Here is an 8625-nt window from a genome sequence, read left to right on the forward strand (position 1 = left end):
AAATTTACTTCCTAGTGGTTGGTTGTTGAGAAAAATTAAAGAAATTACAGGTTAAAAATTACAAAAATTTCTACTTTTCTGTTTAATTTATAAATTACGAAAATTACGGAAATTACAGATTTGTTGAAAACCGATTCAACAAATGAATCTGCATGGGGGTTTATCAGATCTAAAAAAATAAGAAGCAAGATGGAAGGAATACCTGATAGTGCTTTGAAGAGTCTAAAAAAAGAAAAACACCACTGTAATTTAGTGGATCTAGCACAAGGGGTTGTAGATCTGAAAAGCATGATCGATCCCGTTTTGACGTACACCATATACACTTAGTCGTCAGATGATTGGGTGATAACGATGAAGGAGAGGAAAAGAAGAGAGAAGATGAATAATGGACGATGAGTGTGGCCTCCAGTGGCCATGCCTTCTAGTTTTCTCTTATCTGCCTCTATTATGACAAGATCTGAGAGTCAGATCTAAAAAACACAAACATGATAGATTTATACCACTAAATTCATCTGATGGAAAAAAATGGTGCCATAAAATGGTATAACCTTCACCAGTGATGAAGAAGGTGATGGTCGGAGCTGTGGTGTAAAGAGAAGATGATGTAAAGAGAACGAAAGTGAGTCCAAAACGAGAAAAAATACAAAAAAAATGGCGTAAAGAGAAGATGGAGACGATGGAGTTGTGACCGTTGAGGTGTCTGAAGCTTGGTTGAGAAGGTGAGGAACTGCCACCTTTGATAAAGTTTTTCCACTTGGTTCTCACTGTTTTTGTTTCTCACTAGGGTCGTACTTATTTGGTGAGACCCCACATCCTTATTTTTGTGAATCAATTTCTCATCGCGTCTCACTGTTTCTTTTGAATTAAACACGAAAAGAAAGAATCTAAAGAAAATATTCTTTCTTTCTCATCCCTATTGCGGCAACCAAATGGACTGTAGGAGATCCCAACTCTCTAGAGTTGTCAAAAGGTCAGGATAAATTTAAGACAAATAAGGAGAAGTGAGAAAAAGTTTCAATAGGGGTGGGTGGGTCAGGTTGGGCTTTTGGAAAATTTTGAATGGGCCGGGTCTGGCCTGAAGCAATGTAAAATGCTAATTGCGTCAACAGCAATTTCTTCAACTCAAGGTGTTTAATGAACATAGTGTGGATGTGACTTAGACAAAAATATCTGGAGATGTTTTGTTACCTCCCATTCCAACACTTTACAATGCATCAGGAAAATCAGTCGGCCCCAGCTTGTGTCTTCTTCCTCAGGAACCAGGGAAGCTAATGTTATATCTAGGGAAGACCCCAGCGTATGCAAAGAGACTGAAGTGGACAGTCCCACAAAATGACTGAGCCCTTAATATATAGCTTAAGAGCTGTCCGTGTAGGACCCATCTCGAAAAACCCAGAAGATGCTATGCTTCACTCCTCCCAAATGGTCACATTGGCGAACCACATAATACAACACCCCACGGGTACCCCACATGAACATCTCAGCGTACATTGAAAACATCTCCCATACTTGTTATTGGGAGATGATGCCAATACACGATTTAGATGTGCTGTGGGGCTGTGTGGGGCGCCAATGCGATCTCGCATGGGAGAGGGTGGGAGTGGGCGATCTATGATCTCCATCCATTCATAATAAAAGCCCCCCATGCAATTAATACTTCAATAGGTCTAGAGTTCTCTTTGGTTATAAAAATGACTTTTGCTGAACGGTCAATTTTTTATTGTGGTTTAATTGATTGGATCTTTGATTCAATTATATAATTACAAACCCCAAGAAGAAGCTCTGGGGTTCATTGCAACTCTCTTCATGTAAACTCAACGATTGCATGTTTGCTTCACATGGTAGAAGGTATCATGTTTTCTTTTCATTAGTTACTTCCACTCTAAAAAAAAAAAATACTCAATTGAATTTATTAAAATTCATCCACTAGTAAGGATTTTATTAAAATAAAAATACATACAAATAAAATTTGATTTAGGTGGTGTTCGATTTCATGGAACAGCCACGAGTTATTGTGTTTTGGTTTATGTAGCAGTTGCTTAGGATGTTCAATTGGTTCGTGGTGTGAACCAATTTAGAAGTCATCTACGGGTTTATCTCGTGGATTAAACCACACTACCTGTTGTATGGGATGAAGAGTTATCTCATGCTTCGCATCTCATATTTATCTTAAAATAAACCCTCTTTATTTTTATCATTGCAACTTGTCACAAAGCACCGCCCCTACCACTGCTTCTCCCTTTACTGCTGCAACTCCGACCACCGCTTCTTGCTTTATCACTCGCCACTGCAATTTCGATCAGCACTGCACCAAACTTGATGGAGGCCCATCCCAAGGCCCACATTACCGCTCCTAGGATAAAGATAAGTTAAGATCCAAGAAAGAGATAAGTCAAGAAAGGATTCAAGATCCATCAAGAATTCAAGAATTCAAGAGATCAAGATAATCCAAGACTTCCAAGATTCATGCATGGGGATTGGACGGTGAAGATCATGGCAAAGAATCCGATCCTATCAAGATCAAGATCAAGAAGAATTCAATCCTATCCAGATTGGATGTTTTGATATCTATCTTAGTTGTTCTTTCCTAGTTATTCTATGATTTCCAGATGTATTATAAATACTGCTATTGTTTTCAGTTAATACACACTTCAGACTTTCTATTTCAATTCTCGCCGCCTTTTCTCTATCCTTTAAAGATTTTCTCTCTTTCTTGTTTTGCTAAAAACTTAGTTCGCCTGGTGCTTGCATAGCCAGCCTGGTTTATTGCTTCCACGCTGCATCAAAACTGTAAGCTGTAAGTTCTCCTTATTTGTTTATTCTTATAAAACCCTTCTTTCATATTTGTTTCACAATTGATTAATGAGTGTTCATTCTCTGATTCTTTTGCTTTGTCACTAGTTAGATCCACATGTTTATGTATTGTGTGAAACAAACTTCATCAACCCCATTAACGCCATTAATCTTCTCTTATCCTCTATCCTCATCAACAAACACGATCCTCACAGGAGCGCTCACCTTGAGTGCCCATTCTTGAGTACCCAAATTGGAGAAAAACTAACATATGTTCCACAAAAACCACCGCCTTTACAAGCAATGAATCTAATCTTGGTGGGGTTGTTGGATAAAACTCCGGTTCCATGAAAACATGACAATTGTAAATGAGTGATTTTTGCTTGTCCTTTTGCAATTCTTTGACTAATCACTTTCTGTCTACCCTTGGTCTCCTTGTTGTTTACACCCAATAAGAACATCGATTAAAATAGTAAAGGTTCAGCAATTTGTCATTTGTTTGCACCATGATATGATAGATGAGAAGGGATGGACTTATGGAGCAAAGAATCCATGTGTTCTCTTACACTTGATGTGGCTGGGTTGGTATGTTCTTTTGGGAAGCAAGAGCATTGTTGCACTGGAAGAGCCCTCTCCTAAATAACAAAAATTTGCACAAGTTTAAGATATTAACAGAACACACAGAAACTAAGAACCATAAGGGCAGAAGCATCGAAGTAGAAACATGATTCAGACAATCATGCCTATTCCTAATCATATGATATGTATCAATATTTTAGGATAAAAGCTTGAGAACAAATGAAACTTCAAACCTAAATTCCCTCCAAGATTTCCTTGTTTTACATATGGAACTAGACCTACCAAGCAGGGTTTTACCAAGACATTGTTGGCCTTTATCCTACTTTTTCAGTATGATGTATATGTTGATATTTTCGATTCATTTCATTTCATTTATTTTTCTTTGAATGATTTTAAAATAGACATTTTAATTTTTTAAGCACATAAAAAGCAGAAAAGTAACTCCATGTTCACCAATGGATTGATCAAAGGATCACCACTACTTCTTGGCTTCATTTTTATTCATCTGTTCTTTTAACAAATACATTTTTTTCTTGCCACAAGTACATAAATGACATACCGGAATAAATAACTAATAAAATCAAATAATGTTGGTTTATAACATTTAATACCTCTTTTGCATTCTTCAATTTTTACAACATTTTACCTATACCTGTCATATGCATATATCCCTCATTACATCATTAAAAAAGGAATAAAGCAATGTCATCAAGACCATTGCCAAGGAAAACAGTTTGTCTAGAGACACCTAGCCGTGGCATGCCTAAGCAATAAACAGAACAGTAAAGCACTAGTGTATACCAAATGATTTCTCTACCTCATCTAATAGATTGTAGAGTAGTTAAACCCATTTACAACTAGAATAATTAAATAATGGGAAAACAAATTCAAGGGTTCCTTTAAAAGCATAAACTAACATACTTTTCGGGAAGTGTTGGCCATGAGATCCACTTCTTCTAGAACCTCCATATAGTGAATGAGCATTAAAACTTTCTTGATATACTGAAGTGTAAAGCCATGATGCTATTCTCAGTATTGTAATAAATGAATGAACTAGCTAGAGCTTCTTTTAACTTAATCCTTGATAAAGCAAGAAAAACAACTTTAAATATACTACCATGATATCCACCAAGTGTTAAAAATCATTTCCTTCTTTGTATTTTATAGTTGCCATTTTGAAATGTAAGAATACTTCTTTCAATTCTTTAATTTGTTCTTGTTGTGCCTCTTAGGGGGTGTTCTTTTTTTCGGATTTTGAAAGAGGGGAAAGTCAAGAATCCCATGTTCTTTTTTCAGATTTATGTGGGGACCAGAGAAAGTTTATTTTCTTGGGTACAGCTTACTCGGTTAAGTGATACCCATCTCCTAGGTGGGTAAATAACTTTCCCACCTAGGGGGAAGTTGCTAACACTTGAATGGGACAAAAATGCTCATTTTAATAATGGATTTTTATGGCTAAAATGGTCATTGCCTTATTTACATGAGAAATAAAAGAACATGGGTAAATGCACTTACTCGGGTAAGCATTTCCCAAGAAAAACCTACCCAAGTAACTGCATTTACCCGGGTAAGTAACTTATCGAAAAGCGAACAGGGCCTTAATATAATGTGCCTATTAAAAGGCAGACTCCATTATCTGCCAACTTTTCAGACAACCATTATGTCTTTTTGAGATCATAAAACCATTGTGAATCAACACAAACAAACCAAACATAGGTTGAGAATTAGCTTTTTTCTCATCTGGTTACTTTGTTAGTAGGAATAAGGTACTATGGTATTTTCTGTCAATCACACTCCAAGGATTTACTGTAAAGTTTATCGATGTCATAGGACCTACCTATCCTATACATATAGGGGAACAAAAAATTCAAGAAAGCCCAACTTATGATACTCCGACAGATTGTGGAACTAGGTTCCTTAAATTAACTGATTGCCACTAGTATCAAATTAGTCGGTAGGAGGAAACCACAATACCAGATCCCTTTGTTCCTCCTGCATTCGTTTCATTCCGGAGGAAATCAGTTCCCTATGCTCCTCTGAGAATTTCATAAATAAGTTCCCTTCTATTTATTTGAATTGGAGTTTTATCTTTTCTCATAGGAATTCTCTGTTTTAGTATATATTTCACAGTTACTAGTTTTATTAACTCTTATATTCAGTATTGGTAGTGATTCCCTTGCAATCATTATTTTTTTGTGATAATTCTGCACTCATTACTTATTACTAATAGTAAAATGTGACCTGCCATTTTCAATAAACCATGGATTTTATGTAGGATTCATTTTGGTTTACCTTCAGTTATTTATGCAAAATTGTTTTCTTAAAGGTACAAACCTCTCTCAACCCAAAGATTTCATCTTCTCCTTTAGCCTCTTGATATTTAAGGATCCTAATGCCACCTGCAATTTCCTTTTTAAATAATATATTTTATTAATATTATTAACCATTGTTAATTATTAGTAATCGGTAACAATATTATTGATTATTATCAAATGTTATAAATATTATTATTACTATTTATTATTGTTAACATTATTTTTATTAATATTAATAATTATTTTTTAATTATTATTACTAATTTTAGTTAATATTATAATTATTTGTTATTAAATATTATTAATATTATTGTTAGTATTATTAATTATTAGTATTATTTTTATTAATTATGATTTTTTTTTGTAATTTATTAATATTTTTTCTATTATATATAACTAAAAATAAAATATTATTTTGTAATGATTAACGGCATAGATAATTTCACATGTTGTAGTTGAGATGCATGGAATCAAACACAAGGTGTGGACAGAAGTGTGCTACACCTTACAAAATGCCCATTGAGATGTGGTGTGGATCAATTCACACATTTTTGTCCATGATGCATAACAACTATCTTGTTGGGGTGTGGTGTGTTTTCATTTGCATGGTGCAAATGAAAACATACCACCCAATTTCTCATCTTAGCTACAAAACACTCCCTTAATCTCTTGAATCAAATAAAATTCTAACTTAAATTTATAATACAAATAGTGGGTGTCAAGCGAAATGTGTGGAATAGTGATCCTGTACAAGGTGGTCATTATCTAGCCCATGTGTCATCCAGATTAAAGCAAAGCCCTCAAACTAGAAGGCTTGTGATATAGGCACATTTGGCTGGCCTGTACAAAGTTGACGCATGTTGAATGGATGACGCATACATTACCATGAGGGTGCTTAGAGTTACTTGATGCGGACCAGGCGGACCCAGTCATAGGTGGTGTGTTCGGAAGCGTTTGAATATTACAGAAACTTGGCTTAAAAATCTTATATACCCTTCCATTTGCAAATTGAGTCAAGCATCTGATTCCATCATTCTTAAACTCTGTATAGATCGGTATTGGGCTTTAGGGGTAAAACTATCATACTTTGAATATTACAAAAACTTGGCTTAAAAATATTATATACCCTTCCATTTGCAGATTGTCTTGATAAGCTGAGATTGACTTTTGAAAATCATACGGGTATTCTTCTTATCATTTTTTATAGTGGATTTCTACCCCTGAACTTGATATGCACACTTATTTTTATTGCTACCTTCCACCGTTTTATGTGAATCTCGACACTTACCTTAGGTGAAGAAACACATTTACTAAGTATTAGGTAAGTTTCTTTGGCATTCACTTTTCCGCTTGATGTGAATCTCGAAACTTGACTTAGGTGAAGAAACCCGGTTATTAAGTCTAGGGTGTCCATTGACCTTTTATTCTTTTTTTTTTTTTTTTTGCAACACTGTTCAAGGCAGTCCACTGTTTCTAACAATTTGAAAATTTTTTGTCTAATTTCTCAGTCTTTCTTTTCTTATCTTGGCAGGGGCAAACTTGAGAGTATTTTTCAATTTCTAAACGGTTTCAATAATATTCAAATGAAACCAATTTTGACTCCTATCACTTGCTACCAATTTCTACAAAATTCAATATTCTTTTATCAGTTTCTTCAATTTTTTCTATTTGGGAATCTCTTTTAATGGAAAAAATTTTAGTGAAATTTTAATTCTACATTTCTAAAAGCTTAACTCCTCAATCATCATTTTTTTCTCTCTCTCTTTCCTCACCCCCCAATTCAAATGCCATTGTCCCTAATAGCATGACTAGAATGATGTAAAAATGATATGGGCCGAAAGGAGCAATGAATAGGGTTTTCCTAAGGGGTTTAAGGTCTACCACCTAGTCTCAAATCAAGAAAAGAAAAACAAATCCTATAAGCAAAACCACTAAAAACTACATTGGGTTGCCTCCCAACCAGTGCTAAGTTTAACGTCTTCAGCCGGACACATTCACACACTTCTTCCATCTACACTCTCCAACTCACTTTCATCTTCATACAAACAGGGCTTAGACTGGGTTAACCAAGGGGCAGACAGGGCATCTAAAAGATCATCAACTACATCTATCTTGCACTCATCTTCCCCTAGGTTTGGATACTTAGAGGCACTAAAAACGTTTAACCGGACTTTCTGCTCCCCTAATGAACTGTCCATTTCTCCCAATTTACAGTAGTGTTTGCATTGACCGTTGCTAAAAACGGACATCTTAAGATTATCGGGATGTGGTTCAGTTCCTTGGTTGGGGGCATGTCTAGGATGATAAAATCCAATGGATAGTTACAACCCTCTACCCTAACAATGATGTCCTCGATAACACTTCGAGGAGTCTTGACCGACCAATCAACAAATTATAGAATTATCGGAGTAGGTTTTAACTCGTTGATCCTGAACCTATCATAAATAGAGGGAAGCAGATTTATATTGGCCCCAAGATCCAATAGGGCCCGCTCGAAGGTGATTCTAGATATGACAATTTATGAGAGGAGCATCCGAGTCTTTCAACTTTCGGAGAAGTTAGTTTAAGAGAGCCGCACTAACATTTGCCAAGAGCATTACTTTTTGTGGGGCTGATCGTGGCTCCATCATTTGAGTAAATAGCTCTTTCAAGAACTTGGCATAGGCCGAGATATGCTGGATCGCGTCGAGGAGAGGGAAAGGGAACTATGGGTTGGTTCACTATACTTGAATTTCCATGACATACCCATGTGTATCTTAATTTTTACACCATGTCCATGTGTATACAAAGTGTATCCAGAATCCATATTTGTTTTATTAAAATTGCATGTTCAATATTATTTTCATTATCTGATACTTTGAACCTTGTACCAAATTTTACATCTCATAAGTAAAGATGTCTATAATGAGATACAAGGGCAAGGGTTTGAATCATCTTT

Source organism: Nelumbo lutea, chromosome 1, assembly GCF_056320005.1.
Source record: "Nelumbo lutea isolate HS-2025 chromosome 1, American lotus-T2T, whole genome shotgun sequence".
NCBI classification, from domain to species: Eukaryota; Viridiplantae; Streptophyta; class Magnoliopsida; order Proteales; family Nelumbonaceae; genus Nelumbo; species Nelumbo lutea.